Source organism: Melozone crissalis, unplaced genomic scaffold (assembly GCF_028551555.1).
Source record: "Melozone crissalis strain CALT ecotype California unplaced genomic scaffold, PUWL_Pcris_2 ptg000002l_1, whole genome shotgun sequence".
NCBI lineage: Eukaryota > Metazoa > Chordata > Aves > Passeriformes > Passerellidae > Melozone > Melozone crissalis.
The window spans coordinates 25,165,110-25,186,863 of NW_026535780.1; the positions used below are offsets into that span (position 1 = coordinate 25,165,110).

At 40.1% G+C, this 21,754-nt stretch overlaps 1 long non-coding RNA gene across 7 annotated transcripts in view; it reads left to right on the forward strand.

Annotated features, from left to right (window-relative positions):
- LOC128937003 (uncharacterized) overlaps nucleotides 1-21,754 on the forward strand; it is a 61,672-nt gene that overhangs the window by 12,152 nt on the left and 27,766 nt on the right. For all 7 annotated transcript variants that reach the window (XR_008483037.1, XR_008483038.1, XR_008483025.1 and 4 more), the window contains one exon: nucleotides 20,505-20,536. This is a non-coding gene — a long non-coding RNA (uncharacterized LOC128937003). The remainder of the gene's footprint in view (nucleotides 1-20,504; nucleotides 20,537-21,754) is intronic.

Sequence of the window (21,754 nt, forward strand, 5' to 3'; positions counted from 1 at the left end):
GAGTGGTTCCAAAGGAGAGCCATGAAGATTATCAGAGGGCTGGAACACCTCACCTGTGAGGAAAGGCTGAGAGAACTTGAGTTGTTCATCTTGGACAAGGGAAGGGTCTGGAGGAACCTTATTTTGGCCTTTCAGTCTTAAAGGGAGCCTAAGAAAGATGGGTATATAGACTTCTTAGCAGGACCTGCTGTGACAGGACAAGGAACAATGGTTTAAACTGAAGAAGCATTGATTTATATTATCTGTAAGGAAGAAGTGTGGAGTTTTTCAAAATGAAGGTGGTAAAGCACTGGCACAGGTTGCCCAGAGATGTGGTAGAATATGAGAATATTCCAGGTTGGATGAGCTGGGTCTCTGACCAACCTGCATCTAGTTGAAGATGTCCCTGCTCATTGCAAGGGGTTTGGATTAAATTACTTTAAGAGCTCCTTCCAACACATTCTAGGATTCCATGTAGTGAGAATACAACATACAGCATGAAAATATTCTGCACTGGAAATTAGGAAAAAAAAAGCAACAAAGATAAATTGAAAGTTAAATATTTTTTTATTCTTTTATTCTCTTATGACCATTCATTCTATATAATTTTTCTAGAATTTTTTATTACTGGCATTTAGAATAATGAAGATTTTATTATAAGCACTTGCAGGCTGCACTGGTTCCGCTGATTGCTGTACATTCATCATGGGTGATCCCAGCATCTGTTTATCGATCAGTGTTGTCTGTGCATACTCCATACATTTCCTTTGCTATATTTCTGTCACAGAGCCTTTCCTTCCTGCAAAAGTTAGTAAGTTTTGTGAGAAGCAGCTCTGGGCGTAGTTGTTTGCCTGAAGTTACTTGCATGATATTATCACAGAGCATAAAGGGCATCTGAGGCTAAGCTCAGGCTGGGCAGCAAAGGGGCTCCTGCCTCTCCAGGCTCTTGACCTGGGCACAGATTTGTGCCCAAGCAGTTCAACACTAACCAAGCAGGAATTCAAGTTCCACTGTCTGCCTGTGCTCAAAGAACTGCATAGACATCATCTGCTTTAGATGGCTGAGTGTACTACAATCTATATGGCTTGTATGCTAGGCTGCATCATTAAAAAGTTTATATTTATCTCTGTAATTTACTCTCATTATGTGTAATATGAAAGAATAAATGAAGAAGTATAACTATTCTGACAGATAGCTACTTTCCCAGTGAAGAATTTGCTACATCAAATGAGCTAAACATTTATTTAATTTGACAGCAGTCGTTGTCAGCTGTTTCAGAGATAAACCCCTAGAATGATGTGTATAGAGACTTTGCACTAGAAAGTAATTTTTTCATGGATTTAAGGATATTCTCTTTGTAAGTGAGTTTGGACAATGGGCATAATGTTAGAGTCAATTTGATAGCTGAATGTAGCTGAGAATTGATGTCTTATAATTATCAAGTTATGATGTAGATTTATTCCTTTTAAAATTTTAACAAAACCCATTTCCATTTGTTCTATGGCAGTGATTTTCACAGGCTGAATATGAATATGTTGATATGTGAACTATTTACATGCAGTCTAATAAATGTGTTGCCTTTGCATATTCTTTTGTTTCTATACTGTGAAAGATAAATAGCACTGTTTAATTAGCATTGTTTTTAAGATTAAATAAATGCAGGGGTTTTACACTTTATTTTACTTTCTTCAGTACTAGTTCCTTTGCTGTCCAAACAACTACCAAGCCAGTAAATTAACACAAAATTTAATGGCAACTTTTAATTCTGTGTATAAGATCCTAAGAAACCAACTCAAGGCAAACCAGAACTGTTTAAAAGCTGATAGGACAATGTAGTCATTCAATTTCTTGCTCCTAGTATGATGTCCACTCCTGGGAAACTGTTTCTAACTTGTTTAGATGTAAACAGTGACATTTTAATCACCAATTATCCCAGGTGACTGGAAAAGGGGAACATCAAACCCATCTTAAAGAGTAACAAAGAGGATCCTGGGAACTACTGACTTGTCAGTCTCACCTCTGTGCCTGGGAAGATCATGGAAAAGATCCTCCTAGCAGCTCTGCTAAGGCACACAGGGAACAGGGAGGTGATTCAGGGAGACAGCCAGCACGGCTTCACCAAGGGCCTTCTGTGATGGAGTGAGTGCATTGGTGGACAAGAAAAGGGCTGCAGATGTCATTTATCTGTACTTCTGTAAAGCCTTGGTCATAGGCCCCCCCCAACATCCTGCCCTTTAAATAGGAGGAAGAAGGGCTTGATGGGTGTTAGGTACTGTTAGATGTATAAGAAACTGGTTGGACAGCCACATCCAGAGGGCAGTGGTCAACAGCTTGGAGTCCCAATGGATATCAGTGGCAACTGGTGTCCCTCAGAGGTCAATATTGGGACAGTGCTATTTCATATCTTTATTAATTAAGACAAAAGGATGGAGTGCACCCTCAGCAAATTTGCAGAAGACAACAAACTGACACACCTGTGGGTGACACACCTGAGGGATGGGATCCATCCAGAGGGATTTGGACATGCTTGAGAAGCAGCCCATGGGAATCTCACAAGGTTTAATAATATCTACTGGTGCTGCACATGGGTTAGGGACAACCACTGGTGTCAATCCAGGCTGGGGGATGAACAGATTGAAAGTAGCCCAGCTGGGTGGGATTTGGAGGTGCTGGTGGATGAGAGGTTGGACATGACCCAGTAACGTGAGCTTGCAACCCAGAAAGCCAAATATGTCCTGGGCTGCATCAAAAGCATCTTTGGGATCAGGTTGAGGGAGGGGATTCTGGTTCTCTACTCCATTCTCCCACCTGGAGACCCCACCTGCAGTGCTTCAGCCAGGTCTGGGGTCCCCAACACAGGAAGCACATTGGGAAGCACGTGTTGGGAGTGAGTCCAGAGGAGGGACACAAAGTTGATTAGAGGGGTTAAGCGCCTCTTCTATGAGGAAGGGGTGAGAGAACTGGAATTTTTCAGCCTGGAAAAGAAGGTTTTGGGGTGAACTTATTGAGGCTTTCCAGATCTGAGGGGAACTCACAATAAAGATGAAGAGAGACCTTTTACAAGGGCCTGTAGTAAGAGGACAAAGGCGAGTAGCTTCAAACTGAAAGAAAGTTGGTTTATATTAGATATTAGGAAGAAATTTTTTATTGTGAGGGTGGTGAGGAACTGGAACATATTGGTGGAACAGAGAAATTGTGTATGCCTCATCCCAGAAAGTGTCCAAGGCCAGGCTGGATAGAGCTCTAAGCAACATGGTCTAGTGGTTAGCATCTCTGACCAGGGGTTGGAAATAGATGACCTTTAGGGTCCCTTCCAGCCAAAGACCTTCTATGAATCTGTTATTCTATGGTTCTAACTGTGGGATCTCAGTCTCTCAGAACTGGGGTGCAGGGTGAGCAAGACCCCCCCTGGGGGGCTCGGGAGTCCTGGAATGCTGCCAGAGATGTCTGGTGGCTGGACTTTGATCCCACATGGGAGATGACATCAGTATGAGGACGGGAGGATTTCACTGGGGTGAATGGTGAAGGGACAAGTTAATTGGAGTGTGAGATACAGGGCTTAAGATTTCTGTACAGGGGGGTCTAGAGAAGTAAGATGGAGGAATTGGGGCGTGCCCTTCTCCTTCTTCTTCTTCCTCTAGACCTCCATCTTCTGTGGTGATGTTGGCACTCCGGGATTGGACCTTACTAGGGGAACACTGGTTAATAAGGGTAGAGGGTATTGGAGAAAAATGATAAATATGGTATACGTAACTCCGGGTATAAAGATAGGTGACCGCCCCAGGGGCTTTCAGTGTGTGCCCATGGCTGACTGCTGAGCAGAACTCTGTCAGGCCAAGAGAAAATCTTTTAGATAAGCAATTAATAAACACCAAGACCAAGAACAAATCTGAAGCTTCCTCTCGTCCTTTCGAACCCGGGGGCCCAAGGCCATCTTTGGGCTTTTCCCCAGACCATCTGAACAGCCCAGAAATCCCACAACTGGCGTCCGCTGTGCGGGCTATCTCCCACCAAACCTTTCGGGGGGGGGAAAGCCCTGAAGAGCTGAAGAGCCAAGAGAACAGCACTGATAACTCCAGAGGAGGGAAGCCTGAAGAAAGAAAGAAGAAAAAGAAAAAACCGGCCGGGAGAAGCTGCAAAAATCAGCAGTCACTGAGAAATCCCATCTCTCAGCTTCTGCTGAAGACAGCTCGTAGCAGAGCGGCCTGGACTGGGACCAGAAAGGCGCCTCTGATCCATCCCTCGTAATCTGCTGGACGGAGAACAAGGGCCTCCAGACCACGCTGGCGACAGATTCGGTAAGAAGGCCAAAATAATACTATGGGGGCAACACTCTCCCAAGAACAACGGGAAATCTTATCCACCTTACAAAGTGTAGCAGAATTATATACAGAAGGGATCCCAAAGAAAGAATTAAAACAGCTGTTATTATGGGCAAGGCTCAATTACCCACTTGCAGAAACATATCTTTTGTTCGAAGTCGGGATTTGGCAAGAGATTAATAGGCATTTATATATTTTAGCAACAAAAAAAGATGAGACAGCGTTAAAGCTACTCTCGCCGGCAAGAATCATGTTACAAGGTATTGCAGTCCAGTCTAAAAAACTGGAAAAGCAGCGAGAAGCTGCGGCACCCTCAGAGGAGGGGGCGGAGCGGCAGAGCTCCGGGAAAAAAATTGCTCTGGCTTTGAAAGGCCAGGGGGAAAGGGCTCTCGAAAAAAGAGAGCAGGAAAAAATATTAAAACCCCCGATCAAAAAATGCAACAAACCCCAAGGGCGTCCTGAAACTCCAGAGAGTGTGGAGGAGTCAGGAGCAGAAGGGGGGGAGCAGGAAGATAAGGGATCGGGGGGGGGGCCTGCTCGCGGCGAAAGCGGCGACGCGGCGGCGGCGGCGGGCGCGAGCAGCGCCGGTGAGGATGAGGACACGCCCGCGGAGGGCGAAACTCGCAAAAACCGGGGGATAGACTCACATACCAGCGCGGGGGCGGCGAGCGCGCAAGGCGGGCTGAGGGAAAACGCGCAGCCCCGGAGGGCCGCCGCGGCGGGACGCAGGAGGCGCGCGGGTGTGACGTCAGAGCCGGTGCGACGGTCAGCTCGAATCGCGGGTAGAGCCGGGGTGCCGGCGGGGGAGGCGAACACAACGTCAGAGGAGGAGGGGTCGGATTCCGGGACAGACCGAGGGGCGGGAACCTCGGAGGTGAAACAGGGGGGAGACGATGATGACGTTACCTTGGGGGACACCGGAAGTAGCTCAGAGAGCACGCACGCGCAGAGAGTAAGACGCGGGCGGGCCCGAGCCCGGTCCCCTGTGACGTCGCGGGTGAGGAGGGGCCGTGTTAGGGATTCTACGTCCCGCGGCTCCACACCGTCTCCAGATCTGGTGCCTTTGGTCTCGAGCCTCGGAGTTTCAGTTCCTTCCCTCCATGGGAGACGCCGAGCCGGAAGAGGAAGTAGGGTAGTCGAGATTGCACCGTCATCCGAGCCAGGGAGGCCGGTGACAACGCCACCTGGTGGCAGGAGGGCAGAAGTGCACGACATGCCGGGTCGGCTCGGCGGAGCCACAGCGCCATCTCGTGGCGAGACTGCCACAATGCAGCAATTTTTTCCAACAATATATAAAAAGAAAAGCACCTCGAAGAAAACAATGTTAACACAACAAAGGGATTATCCATCTGATCCACCGATCGTGAGACATTTTCTAAACAACACACAGGCAAAGCTAAAGGGAGATCCTTTGGTTTTGGTCAGAAACCCAGAAACAGGTCAAATAGAGGGTCCTTTCAGACTAATCTCTTGGGGAAAGGGTTTCGCTTGTATCTCCACAGATCGAGGTCTGAAGTGGGTGTCGGTGCGGCATGTGAAGCCATTCCGAACACGAGAGCACGAGAACGCTGATCCAAGAAACAAAGAGACGAGTACTCAGACAGAAGTCGAGACTCAGACTGCGAAAAACGACCCAGAAGAGAAGTAAAAAAGAGACCAAGGACCTTGGGGGGTTTTCACACAAAAGCAAAGTAATGGGTTTCATGATGCTTATGTGCATTGTTTTTTCATTCATTGCAGTAAGCAGTGGGGGAGATTTACCTGTTAGTCAACCAAGGCAAAATGTATGGGAGGCTTTAGCTCGGGCAGCGAATTTAGACAGCATCTGCCTGACACATTCAAGACCAGGTAAACCGTTTTCAGCATGCATGGTTGGATTGCCAGTGGACCAATGGCCAGTTCCAGGGCACTCTGCAATTAACATTTCGCAGGTCATTAAAAATCCTATAAAAGAGTGGTGTGCTTGGACACACCTGCTTCCTGTGGCTTCTACAGAACCTCAGGAATTGGAGATTTTTGGGTCCATGACAATGAAACTCTGCATGCAGTTTGAAGCTCCGAAAGTCACAAAGGTGAAAACTATTGATTTAACTCCCACTCATGAATTTTATAAGAATGCCTCAGCTTGGTGTAAATATACAAAGAGAACTACCAAAGGATCGATCCAAGTTCCGGTGCAATTGCCGCGGGGTCTGTTCTTAATTTGCGGGGACAGAATTTGGCACGGCATTCCTGCTAATGCCACGGGAGGTCCATGCAGCATTGGGGAAATTTCAATGCTATCGCCTGATTTGAACATGTTAAGAGAGGGAAGGCACAGAGAAAAAAGATCAATACAGCAATATGCAGCAGATTGCAATGATGAAATGTTTTCTTGGGACAAGAAAACGAGTATTGCTACAGCAATCTTCTCACCTCAGACAGCATCGGGGGTGGCCTTGACTCAGATCGACCGCATGGGTTGTTGGTTGAGCAAACATGCGCGGTCTGTGTCTGTCACATTGGATGATATGTTAAAAGACGTCGGTAGTGTGAGACAGGCGACTCTTCAAAATAGAGCAGCAATCGATTATCTATTGCTCGCTCATGGACATGGGTGTGAAGAGTTCGAAGGGATGTGCTGCATGAATCTCTCAGATCATTCAAAGTCAATTCATGAAAATATCAAAAATATAAAGGACAGCATAAATAAGCTTGGTGAGATCACAGGATCATGGATCGATCAATTGGCAGAATTCTTTGACATCTCTCCCATTTGGAGAGGAATCTTAAAAATAGGGTTTTATGTTTTAATAGTTCTCCTAGTCCTCATACTTGTTGTCCCATGCATATTTGCATGTTTAAAACATGCAATGAATCGGATGGCGAAAAAGATCTTTTTGGTGCAAACAGAAGGGGGAGATGTGGGATCTCAGTCTCTCAGAACTGGGGTGCAGGGTGAACAAGACCCCCCCTGGGGGGCTCGGGAGTCCTGGAATGCTGCCAGAGATGTCTGGTGGCTGGACTTTGATCCCACATGGGAGATGACATCAGTATGAGGACGGGAGGATTTCACTGGGGTGAATGGTGAAGGGACAAGTTAATTGGAGTGTGAGATACAGGGCTTAAGATTTCTGTACAGGGGGGTCTAGAGAAGTAAGATGGAGGAATTGGGGCGTGCCCTTCTCCTTCTTCTTCTTCCTCTAGACCTCCATCTTCTGTGGTGATGTTGGCACTCCGGGATTGGACCTTACTAGGGGAACACTGGTTAATAAGGGTAGAGGGTATTGGAGAAAAATGATAAATATGGTATACGTAACTCCGGGTATAAAGATAGGTGACCGCCCCAGGGGCTTTCAGTGTGTGCCCATGGCTGACTGCTGAGCAGAACTCTGTCAGGCCAAGAGAAAATCTTTTAGATAAGCAATTAATAAACACCAAGACCAAGAACAAATCTGAAGCTTCCTCTCGTCCTTTCGAACCCGGGGGCCCAAGGCCATCTTTGGGCTTTTCCCCAGACCATCTGAACAGCCCAGAAATCCCACACTAACCACCAAAAATATAAAAGCAGACTGTTGCCAAAACAGTGCAAAAGCTTCTGATTTTCATGTTAGTTTAGTAACTACCTATATGTGATACTCTTTCAGCTATTATAGATACTGCAAAAATATAAAAGCAAATTGTTTCCAAAACAGAGCAAGGATTTCTGTCTCCAGTAAGGACTTTCCACCTATTTCTATAATGAAATAAGTCTGAAAATAATTGATTAACCAATGTGATATAAATTGAGACTGAATCAAATAGAATAATTCTGTAAGAAATATGTGTGTGCATCCAGAAGAAAGTAATTACACAAATGCAATTGAACAATCTCCTGAACCAGTCAGAGTTTTGCAGCTTATCTTTAATTTGTTTTGCCTTCTATACCAACTACTGTATTTCAAAGTAGGAGATGGCAGGTTGTTGTCTCAAATTCCCTCAAATAAGCTTCTAAATTGGGATACACTGTTTTCTCCCTACAGGAATCCGTTTGGTCTAATTGATCTATGACTCAGTGAACTTTACATTGACACTGAAAATACAGAATATTCATGACCTTGTCTATAAAAATAACAAGAGGAGGTACAGAATGGTATTTACAAATCAATTGGACAACTGGAATACAATGTTGTTTTTCTCTTTCTGCTTGGTGCTTATTCCTGATGAGTTTTCTGTTAAACCCTAATGGCTTGCCAAGGAAACTTAGAAATAAAGTAACAAATATCAACCACTAAAAGAAGGTGAACAAAAATTGTGAGTAGTTTAAGATGCATTTTATTCCTTTCTAAAATATTTGTGTCAAAGCAAAATGTCTTAGTGTTTATGCAAAATTTAGCTTCAGCATATTCTATGAAAATAGTTATTCCTGTTTATTTATCCTGAAACTGAAAACAGTATTTATGTTACATGATGTGATTACTTCAACAAATATGTTCTCCATCTAAATGGAAAGATACATCCTTTCTTTCACAAAACAGATGCATAAAAATTGATGCATAAAAAGATTTAATATTTTATGTTTTCTCATTTTGTTTTACTTTACACAGTCAGTGTAGGAAATACTGCACAGTTGTACATACCTAATTCAAGCTCTGGCCTTCCAGTTTTGTAAAGAAAAAATGAAGAGTTCAATCATATTGTCATAATATCTGCATTAAAGAGTAGCTTTCTGATCTGGATGATGTTCTTCAAGTATTTAATTAAAGATGTCTTATTGCAATTTTTATTTAGGAAAGGGAAGATGAAGAAATTAGCCACAAGAGGAAAAAACCCTGGAAGATAAGGGATCCTTTATCCCAAAATTAAATATTTTCACATATCGCAAATGAGTTCACAAAAGGGATTATAATATATAGCACAAAATCATAGAATAGTCAGGGTTGGAAGGGACCCCCAGTCATCCAGTCCAACCTCCCTGCCAAGGTGGGTCACCTTGAGCAGGTGATGCAGGAATGTGTCCAGGTGGGTTTGGAATGTCTTCAGAAAGGGAGACTCCACCAACACCCTGGGCAGCCCCTTCCAGTGCTCTGCCACCCTCAATGCAAATTTCTCCTTCATGCAGATGTGAAACTTCTTGTGTTTTACTTTACAGCCATTGCTGTGTGTCCTGTCCCTGAGCACAAAGATAAGTCTGACACTGTTCTCTTGGAACACATCTTGGAGATATTTATGCGCATTAATGATAAATCCTCTCAGTCTTCTCTTCTGAAGACTAAGCAGGCCCAACAAGGCTGGCTTTTATATTCAATTTTAGTTGAATTATAACTTTGAATTGGCAGGAAATTCATGTCTGGCAGGAAGTATACAAAGGAAGAGGTAAGATCTAAATGTTAGCTTTTAATTAATTTCCTCATTTAAGATCACCCTAGATGGAAATGTGATTACTCAAAAGTCAAGGCATATATAAACTTCCTGATATTTCAGTTTTGGAGGAGAGCTTCATATGGATTCCTTTGATGACATGCTTTGTAATTTATGGTGTATTTCCAGTTTTCTACAGCGATAATTTCTGCTAACTTTGAACAAAGTTTTGGATAAGTTTGAGTTACCTTTAATTTGTGAAATTGGCTTAATTATGATGCATGCAGAGGCTGCAGCAATGTTGTGCTGCTCCAGCATCCTGGGGAATTCTGATCTGTGAACAACTGATGACTATTCATTGCATCCTTACAGGTGTATGCTTAAGAAACCCTCACAAAGAGGCGCTGAAGCAAAGACAGAGGAAGAATACACGATTCATGTCTTTGACACTCATCTTTTGGGGAGCTCCCTGGCTTTCAGATTTTGCCTCTCACAATCCTGTGCATAAACCTCTAGTACCAAAACTCTGAGGGGCTTGCAGGGCTGTGCAGCCATGTGGACTTGACGGATATGTGGGGGGAAGGGAATGACCGCCTCACAAGCACTTGCCAGGGAGCTACAGAGAAGGGTAGGATCCCTGAAGGTGCCCAACACCATGACATAGGTCCAAGGTGGTTCAGCTACCTTAGTTGCTCACAGGCTGGGCATGTGTGGAAAGCCCCATTGTGGGGTGCTTGCCCTGGGGTCTGTGCCCTCTGCAGGACTAATGCTCTGCACACAATGGGGAAAGCAAAGCCTGCTTTGGGCTCATGCTGCCCTGCCATGGGATGCACTGCACCAACTCAGTCAGCAACAACACTAATGGCAATGACCAGAGCAGCTGCACTTGCTGCAGCCAGCCTCAGATGCAGGATGGAGAAGCCATCTGCTAATGCAAGTCTTGTTGGAAGCAAAGTTTCAATGCATTTCATAGGGGCATTTATCAGAGTATCTGTCCCATCATGACCTCTTGCGCTTCCTAGCAAATCTCTGTAAAAAGAGCTTCAGCCTACAGTAAGCCACCTTAGGAGGCACAACAGATGATTTAAAGGACAGCTATTTGCCACTAGTTTATGCTGACCCTATATACTGACGTATTTTAAGGGCAGGGACAGCTCATACTGCTTTAGCTCCTCTGACTCCTCCTGCTAAAGCTCCTCTTTAGCTTCTCTGACTGTGCTGCAGGAGAAGACCTGGCCAAACAGAGACAACTTTCTGCAATGTACTAAATATTGATTTTTGAAGTGTATCTGGGAGCATTAAAAAAAAAAAAATTACTTCATTTACTGTGAAACCTGTGTTTTGAGTCACAAACCTTTTGGTTTGCATTAGCAAGGCCACACTGAGCAAGGGTATTGCAAAGCTACCCTGGTAGGCTGGAACTAGTGGCAGAGAAGGATGATCTATCCTCTTCTCACTAACAGGAGACATCCTGATATATAAATAATAAAATGGAAAAATAGCAACGGTGCTCCTCAGGTACAAAATATTTCCATTCATAAATGGAGAAATTCACTTACTCTATGCAAACCATAAAAATCAAAATCATATGTGGCTTGTTCCAGGGGCCTGCACAGATTTTGCATGAAATGAGCCAGTTATTAAACATGCTGAAACTGAAATGAGTCAGTGTTAAATAATGCTCTAATTCCTCTTTGCTTGTTTCAGTGACAAATTCCATCTTAAACAGTTAAGTGATTACAAGCTTTCAAATTAAATTTCAGGATGAATAATTAAACAGCAATCTCTGACGTCTATGAGAAATCACATTCTCTCCTCTAGAAACACTTAGAGTAATAGATACAGCAGTAGATTGGTAACACACTTCTGATTAAATTTAGTCTGCCTAGAATGGCTTCTCATCTATTTCAGTCAACAGTACACTGAAGCAATTGTATGTTTTATGTAATTTGGTTTCCCGTTAGCAAACAATAAGATAAAAAGTCTCCAAAATACATTTGCATTTTAAAATTAGGTAGGTTTGGTTACTTCCCTGGGAAATAGCCAAAAATATAATAATTTAAAACTGAAATGTATCTTTGGTGAATTATGTACTTAGTCTGGAGCTTTTTACTTGATGAACAAGTTGAGAAACTTCTTAGAAAGAAATGTTTGCATGTTTACTTTATAGATAAAAGTTATTTCAGCTTAGGAGAACCTTTCTTTTCATCATGACAAAACTCAAATCCTCTACATACAGAAGTTTAAATAAAAGAAGAGGAAAGGTTAATAAGTTACATTTTATGATGGCATTAATCCAAATGTAAAATTTTAGCCAAATCTCTACTTCCTAGTACTATAAAACAGAAAATCTAAAACCTTAAAAATGCCTGAGAAATTTTATCATTCCAACTACATTTCTTTGAGGTACTTTCTGTAGAAATCATTCCTTTTGCTCCACCAATTTTAGAATCTGTGCAGAATGCCAGGATGAAGAATGTCAGGATGAAGGCCTCTTTTCCAACCTTAAAAGCCTATAAACCACAAAACATCCCGGAGTGCCAGGTAGTAGATGTTTAGGATGATGTCTGTGGCTGGAAATGCTCTGAATTGTTTCTTAGAGCTGAGTATTGTATGTTTGTAGCACTAGGTCAACTCAGTTTGTGATGTCATTAAAATATATCCAGTAATTTCTCCTGTGCATTATTATGGATTTAGCATTAGTCGAGAAAAACAAGTGACATTTTCATTGGCTTTGCATGAGAGCTGTACATGAAGAATGAAATACAATAGAAAAAACAATCACAAGGGTATGAGTAGAGCCTGTTTCTCATAATCATATGTTTTTTGTCCTATGTGTTTTCATGAAACACAGTTGTCTCGCTGAACCCATGCTCTAGAGCCAAAAAAACTTATTTTCCGCAAAGGAGCAAAATTGCTCTTGGCTACTTCTCTGGAATCCATATCCCTCTAATAACCTTTCCAATGGCCAATGTACTCACCCTTTTTTTGTCTTTATTTCTGCTTTTTTAATATGGTCATATGTTTCAGAATAATGTCAAGCCAGATAGAAATTAAAAGTGAACATTTTTGACCCAGAGATTACTGAGATCAATGACTTTTATTGGTTTTGGATTACACTCAGATTAAAGGAGCAGAAGCAACTCATTATGTGATTCATATTTTCAGAAGCCTGCCTCCATGCTTTTTTGAAAACAGTAACCAAGTTTTCAGAAGAGTCTAGTACCTTATCTAATGAACTTTAATTAGCCTGACCAGAAATATCACAATGGGAGCTTCTGGATAGAGAAAACATCTGAAATGGGCCTTTAAATTCTGATCATATGTCAGTATATTTCCATGCACATTTATTGCAATGATTAACCTATATCATCCCTTTTTTATACTTCTCTAAAGCAGCATACTTGCTCTCACACCTGCTTGAAAATCAGCAAATATTGCTGCCCTCTCCAGCCACTGTAAAGAAAACAAGAGAGTACTTTGTGTTCTGGTATGAAGTTTTTGGTGTTAGATTCATAATCTAATAATATTTCTGCAGTTTCAGTGGTTCAATATTGGACCATCCTCTATTTTTCCATTTTTCAGTGATATGCAAATGATACTTTAAACTCTTCCAGTCATTATGCAGATAACAGCCTTTTTCCTATCTTATTCTGTTGTTTCACTTCTACAAAATGTTGGCCTGCATATATGTATGGAGTGAGTATGAGTGCCAGGAACTAATTACTTGTTTCCTTTAATTTGAAATTACTACTAGATCTCAATTCTTGGCATGGAAACACAAGAACACAAGTGGATTTCAGAAATAAGGAGAATAATTTACATCAGGTAGGACAGCAATCCAGCGATGAAATATTTTCAAAAGAAAGGAATTTTCAGTTTCATGGTGACGGTCTGCTGGATTCGGAAGATGAGAATTTTGTGTAACTTGTTGGACAAGACTGAAACATTGAAAAAATATTGACTGATTTCAAAATTATATAACATCTTGAAAACATAAAGTAGAATGTCATTTATAAAAAAAGAGCTGCAAAACTCCAGTAACTCCCAGTGACTCCATACTTATCCTCTCAAAGAGAACAGTGACAAGTATCACCATTATATCCAGGAAAACTTAAATTTGAACTGCAGTACCTGCAATGCAGACATTCTAGGAAGCAGCAGTGTGAGCAGATAATAAGGGCAGAAAACACTGGAGAAAACACTAATCTACACTTCAAGCCAAAATGGCTCAGAGGGTTAGAGAGGTCAAAGCACTTTAGTTTTACAGCCAAAAATGCATGAGAGTGGTGTTACAAATATCACATTAGCCATCTCTTGCTTGTTAAACGGATGAGTCACAGTCTTTCAATTCAGGCTTCAAAATGAGACCAGAAAAAAATTATTATGCACTTCCTTGACACTGAAAGGCCAGGTTCTACCAACTAATGTACCAGTTTGTAAAAATGCTGTAAAAGGCTGGTATTCCACTTAGTCATTGGAGACATAGACAGACATTCAAGCACCAAGCATTTTCACCTTCATTTATTGCCAAAGTTAAGTTCCTTTACAGTCACATTTTTATGCATCTCATTTTTTTCCATTCATGATTGTTTTCCTGTGGTATTTTTGTTTTAGTTTACATCAGCAGAAAAACATGAATAGTGTTTGTTTCTCTGATAAATGTAAAACCTAAACAACAGACTGAGTTTCAGGTTTCCATTCAACATAGTTCAACAGAAGTGAATGCCTATCCTCAGAAAATTAACTATCTAGCTTGCTTTTGCTATGTAGTTTGTCTTGAGCTTTAAATAACAGAGGTGCTCATTGCTACCCATGTGTTTCTGAGAGTAAAATCAGCCGCAGAATTATTTTATTTGTTGGTCAGCATTAGACTAAAACCACCATCACTCCACTCTGCATGACTATAGTTTAAAGAGGGCAGGACTTTTGTGCACACAGCACAGCACCCTGCACTTCCACATGTGCCGTGTCCAATATTCTGGGCACAGTGAAGCATCCACATGAAGAGAGTGAAGAGCATCATCTCTTTGCAAGGAGAAACTAATGAATATCTACAGAAGTTAGATATTCCTTTCATGAATACAATCCCTGGAACTCCTCTTGCAAGGTACTAAGGAGTATATGTATTTATACACAATAGTCATTGAAGACTATCAGTGATTTTCAAGTTAGCAAGTTTGATTTGCTAAGAGTACAGCTAAGACACAATCCAAGTAGTGAAGGTCTGAAAACTTAGTTGGTTCCCTCCAAAAACTCAGTAGCTATGATCTCTCAGTCAAGCTGTTGCTTTGGTTGTGCTTACTTGAGCAACATCTGTTTCCTGAATTCTGTAACCAACAAAAAGTACTAGGACAACCTAGAAATTTATAAGATTTCCAAGAACTGCCACAAAAACAATAATTATCCCAAGCATATTAAAAAGCCAAGTTGTGACACACAAATAAACAAACATAGGGCTACCTATAGCAACGATACAGCAATTAGGATTTACACTAAAAATACACATCTCCCAGTGATCCTGCTGTTCTTCAGGCAACTTTCCATCTCTCAAGCTTCTCATATAAAGCAAAATTTTTCCTAAAAGAAATAAGCTAAATGGAGGTAAACTGTCAATGCCACCAAACTCATGATTCACAGACACATGTCATACACCTCTGGGAAAGCAACCTTTCTGCCTTGTATCTCTCACAAGTCAGCATTGTCCCTTGTTTTTTGCCACATAACATCCTATGCTTTGCCGTAATTTCCTTCTCTAGAAAGACTTCTGAGGGATTCTTCAGAAGCAAGACTTTAAAGCTTTCTTTCTGCAGGCTCCAGAAGTCACTCACAATATTTGTCTGTACCTTAATAGCATTATCAGTTAATCCATTAATGACTGACATGATTCAATTTTTTTTAGCACAAACAAGTGATCGTCTGATTCAATTTACAGCTAACATCTCAGCAACTAAAGAAGCACTTTGTCTCCTGACTTGTTAGAGGGAATTGACAGGAACGAACTCTCTAAGTGGTGCCATAATCCTGTAAATGTGAGGACAAGCTCAGGTGGCTAGCTGTGTTACCTATCACAAAGGCATTAATCTTGCCCAGTTTAGGGAATCTGCAGTTTGATAAGCCAGCACAAACTCATGTGGAACAATAAATGTACCACCCACACTCATAAAGAAAAGTCAGTCTAAAAATTTACCCTTACACTGTAGTTAGAGGCTGATGAGTTTATGCCTGCACTTATTTTAGAAAAGGTAAGAACTCACAAAGCCCTACAGTTTCTGTCCTCTGGGGAAACCAGATTTATCTTCTAATTGAACACAAGATGGCAGAGCTTCCCAGTGGAACTAGCACAAGTCTTAGAAAGTTTGGGTTATGCCTCCTTTCCGGCTTTAAAGGTTTGCCATCCACCCTTGCAATGACTTATGGAAATGTCAGTGTCTTCCAGTGACCTACTGTGAAATCAGAATTTTGCTGCCATGTCTGGCGATCTAAGATAAAGCAAATTGTATTATAAGCCAAATTCTCACCCTCTTATCCATTCTAACTGGATATCAGAGTTTCTCTCACCAACCCAACAACCTGGCAATTTAGATGGATTAAGAAACACCAAAAAAGAGAAGAATTTTTTTTTTTTGAAATTTTTTAAAATTTTTTCAATCCACCTCTAAGATTTCTGAACATAATCTGTCTGAACTAGTCCCTGTTTTATTGATTTTAATTATGCAATATAATTTCTTTGGTTGCAATGCTACATAAACTTTTCCGGACAGCAACAACTTTGATCCAAATGATCAAGATTTTATTCCTAATGGTCTGATAAAAGGAAAGGCATCTTTTCTCAGTGAGCAGTTTGCTCATCTTAGAAATGTCACTATGTGAAACAATGGGAGGCTTACTAATGTGGAACATTGTGAGAATGGAATATTACTATATCAGCCAAAGTATGTGTAATAAAAGAAGTTGAATAATTCAGTCAGAAAACCACATGGTGACAGCAATTTTACTTTAAGATGAGCAAATTTTTTCCATTCTCTGAACACCTATCACTCATTATTTCAGATGGATGATATTTTAATTTGATACATTTTCATGTTAATTCCTTTGATTCCTGAATACATTTTCCAAGAAGCCTAAGATGCCCCTGATTGTACTTAGCTTTAGATGTCATTGGAGTGAAAAGATCACATCATTGCAGATCCTTTGCAGGCAGAGGATGCAAAATTGATTATAAGAAAGAAAAGAATATTGCATAGGCAAATTTCCAAGATTCTGCTCATTAATTTTGTCACTAGGATAATTTGTTACTCAGAGTTGAATGAGATTCAAAATAAAAATTTTAATTAAAATGTATCAGATATTTCAAGCTATAAAAGGTGATACTATAAGAGAAAAATCTATTAACAGGTACAAGAATGATATAGAAGAAAATATTATATCTTGACTCTTAAACTGTACTTCTCTACATGAAAATCATGATATGTAGAGCTAATTTTTACCATAAATTTTGAAAAGAACTAATTACATAGAAGACAAAAAAAAAAAGCTTGCACAACATATACACATTTTTAATGCAAATTAATGGAAACACTTCACCACACTTAAGAATTTAAAAGATTATTCACTCATCAACATTTATATGATGTTACACAAATGGCAAAGAATGGCAAAGAATGCCATTCATGATGACAAAGCAATTTTGACCAAAGGGGGAATATTTTTATTCCCTTTACATATCAATATTTTCTTGTTCCTAACTTTCAAGTTAGTTTGTTGTTATAGCTATCAAAATTTGAAAAAAGAGTCTTACTTTGTTTTGATCTGACCTCTGAGCACAGGTTGTTGATAGGTAATGACAACATGAATGTGGGGAACCACTGCATAATTCAGAAAGTTTGGTTGTGTGACCCTGGTACAGAGATTGAGAAATTGAGATGCAAATTCAAACCCTCCTAGAACCCTTTCAGTTAGGTATGTGGATTAGCTGGTGACCCTTGTTTGCTAGAGGGAAGATTTAACCACAGTCAGAACTGATTGGCCTTTTCTGACTGTGGGTGACAGCCTCTTAGTGACCACCTTGTCCTTCTCTGTGACAGGAACTGAATTCAGAGACTAAACAAGCAAAGAAGTGTTATAAATTTGCTTCCTGCTTACAAATTCAAAGACCAGGTTCAGTTTAGCAGCATAAATGAGCAGTTTACATGCATGTTCTTTTTTTTTTCTCTCAACTACTTTCTGTCCTTTTTTTTTTTGAGGCATGTGTGTGAGAAAATCATTTATTTTAACCCAGCTTAGGATCATGTGAGTTAACTCTGCAGCAAAGCTTCAAACCTATAGTTGACTCATCTAGGAACATAATTTTCCAGTACAAGGAAGGAAATAGTACTGTGACTCTCCAGAAGAAATTACATCCAGTCCAAAATTAATAAAATCAAAGTCTTTACAGGATTAAATTAAGCTAATGGTGTTTCAGTTTTTCTTAGTATGATTGTATTTGGCAGCAGTCTTATCATCACTATTTCTCTGGCATGAGAAACATACTCAAAGAATAAATACAGATAAAACAGCCTGGGCAGAAATGTTTTAACTTTATGCAAACCAAGCCACAGTTGTTTTATAAATATATTCCCATCATGTATCTAGTATATTTTATGGGAAATATAGTATTGAGATAATTTAAATTATTTTAGCTACAATAAGAGAAAAAAGTAGTGAAACTGCATGTGCAGGTTTTGTCTGGGGTAGAGTTAATTTTCTCCATAGTAGCTGGTATTTGGTTATGTTTTGAATTTGTGTTGAAAGCAGTCTTGTTAATTCAGGGATGTTTCATAATTGCTGGGCCTTTCCTGCTCCTCATCCCTCCCTACCAGTGAGGGGGCTGAGAGGGAGCACATTAGGGACAGTTGATCCCAAATGCCCAAAGGGATATCCCACACCATGGTGTCGTGCTCAGCATAAAAAGCTGGGGAAGAAGGAAGAAGGATGGAGCGACATCCTCACTAATGCCATCTGTTTTCCCAAAGCACCCTTAGGGAGGAGCCCTGCTTTCCTGAGGATGGCTGAGCACCTGCCTGCCCATGGGGCATGGTGAATGAATTCCACTGTTTTACTTCACCTGTTAAATTGTCCTTATGTCAACTCATGATTTTTTTTTTCATTTTTGCTCCTCTTATTCTCCACCAAGGAGAGAAGGGAAATTGAGCAAGTGAAAGTGTGGGGCTTAGTACAGAGACAGAGCTAAACCACAACACTTGGAAGCTCCAAATCAACAATTACAAAAAGCTTGTATGTAGGACTGACACATTTAAAGATGTCTAACTTATTAATCAGAATTTATGCTAATCAGATTTCTTCACTTGGAAGTAAAATAAATAAATGAATGTTTTCATAACTGTGGAATCCTGGATCTATAAAGGAAAAGGTCTGGTGAATAGACAAATAGATAATTTTATTGGTGGGCTTAAGATACAAATAAGAACCTAAAGTGAGTTTCCATACTCAGAAAGCTCAGTTCATGAACTCCACAGTGCAGTCCATGTGACAGCTAATTTAAGAACTGGAATCTGTGATCCTTCAGTGAGGCAACCATGTTGAGTACACAGCTAGCAAACATGATAGAAAATTGGTCAAAATTACAGACTACTTATACAGAGATGCAAAAATACAACTTAAGGCTCAAAGTGTCTTCAAAACACCTGGATAGACACTTTTCCACTGTCCAAGCAAAGTAATTCTGAAAGCAGCACGGATGCTGATACTCTGATATTTCTCAGAGAATTCCCTATACTCCTTAAATGGCATATGGAACATACAATTTATATGCCACATGAAATAATCATATTTTTGAGAAAATCTAAGCCCTTACCCCTCTGTTACTGAGATGCTTCATTTCAAGCAGCATTTACTTTTTCTTTCTGATCTACATATTTTCACTTCATTTTGTCAGGTTTTGAAACTGCATTAGATTACCAGCACGAGTTCTCAAAGAGAGTTTTCTGTTAGAATTGCAGGACAAATGAAAATGGGGCCTTTCTATTAAAGTGTCTTCACAAATGAAGGAGACAAAATAAATCTCATTGCACCAATAAGTAAAATATGAAACCTATCCTTTAAAAGATAATCAATAAATTCTCTGTTATGTTACATAGAATACTGCCTGGAGAAAAGCAATGCAAGAGTTTAAGATGAAGGATATACAGAATAAGCATTTTGTTAGAACATTTCTACAATACTTGAATGAAAAAACAAGTGGGCCACCTTCTCTTTTCTTCATTCACAATTGTAAAGAAGGGATTTTTCCCCCTTGCATCTTAGCTCTGAGGTAGTAATAAGTATTTTTGATTACTTCAGGAAAAATCAGATCTGCAGTGGCTTTTATTAAGTATATCATATCCTCTTAGTCTAAATTTTGTCTCTCTATAATTCTATACTTTGTATTTTTATTAGTCTTTTTCCTTTAGACCACACAGGCTGTGTCCTAGTATTAATGGAAACTTGATGTGCTTGAGAGTTGGGCTCAATGTGCTGCACAGGGGTCTTCACAGTCTTTTGTAGACTGCAGGTGTCATAATTTCTGTTAAGTTCTCTAAGTAATCAAGACTATATTTGTTCTCTGAATCAATGAAAATCATTCTCTTCAGACTGTATCTAATACAAAACTAAAATTTCCACAATTATAATTCAGTCAGGAACTTGACTTCCTATTCCTACGATGATGTCCTTCAGGTCACACATTTTTAGTAGGAAAACTGCTTGAATAGCAAACAATTAATTTGTCAATTTCCAGAGGGAAACCTGATTATTTTCTGAAGAAGTAGATACAGTATAAGTGGAAGAGTTTGGCCTACTCCTTTGGATAAAAAAGTAATGCTACTGAATATTTTATTTTCACAGATATGTTGACCACAACTACATTAAGAAAGCTGGTAAGTGATACTGCACGCATTAAACTGCTATTAGATCTAAGGCAAAACTAATCACAACAGTAGCTCTATTTTTAGAATCCTGTGCTGATAGGACAGTGTGCACTGCACTGGCTATCATAATTTCAGGAATGAAAGTGAATTTTTTTTCTGCCATTAAAAATGTGTTTCACTTGCGTGATTACTGACCTTTAAAATGAATCTGTTTTATTCTAATACAGAAGTGAAATCTAAAACCCAGGCCAGCAGGAGTATCTGTGTAGACTAAATGGGAGTGGTAATTGGAGAGTGATTGCACAGCAGCTGAATAGGGCTCCTTGTTTCTTTGAAATGGAAATATAATGTAGGATGTCAATTACATTACAATTACAAAGAGAAGACAAGTGATAATCCTAGCATTTGGCTGTTAGTGTTCATTTGAAAGACTCCCCTTTCCCACTGGAAAGGGGGAATATGCTTCAGTGAATATGGTTCAGTGTGCATAGGAATATATATTCTGTGGGTGACAAATGACCAAAGAAGTGTGAAAATTTCTAGCGCAGTTACCTTTACCTTTCTATGTGCATACACACATACACACACATGTACAGACACACAGACACAAATTCTACATTTGTTAGCAGTAGATATGACAACAACAATTCTTTGGAGTTTATCAATCAAACTAACAAAATGTCCCACTGGGAAAGCTATGTTCAAGCCTTCCTCTCTAACATGAGCTTTTTATTTTAATCTTCCCAGAACCTGGTATGATTGAAATGCATTCAAGGATGTTAGAGAAAACAGGTAAGAAATTAATTTTTTGCAATTGGTGCATCTAAATGACATCTGGATCATTGCTTTTCATCACGTCATCTTATTTGTACCAGTGTAAAAGAATTTAAATTGCTGAATTACTTATGAGAAATAATCTGTAAAGACCAGTGTCTGTATATGGCTCTATGCAACACAACAGAGATATGTTGTTTCCTACCTTTAAAACGGGCATAATGCCTGAAAATTTTGGTTTGGGTACATACAGACCTTCTGAAAGCAAGTTCATGAACTATTTATGAGTATATAGCAGTTATTTACACAGCAGAGAGGCAAGACTAAAATGATATAAGGCTAAGCATCAATTTCTTCAAGACCCAAACAAAGGCATTTGAGGAATGATTGTTGGTGACTGATGGTGAAGAGCTCAGCAAGGAAGTGTTGGCTTCCATCGCTCATTGCAAATTG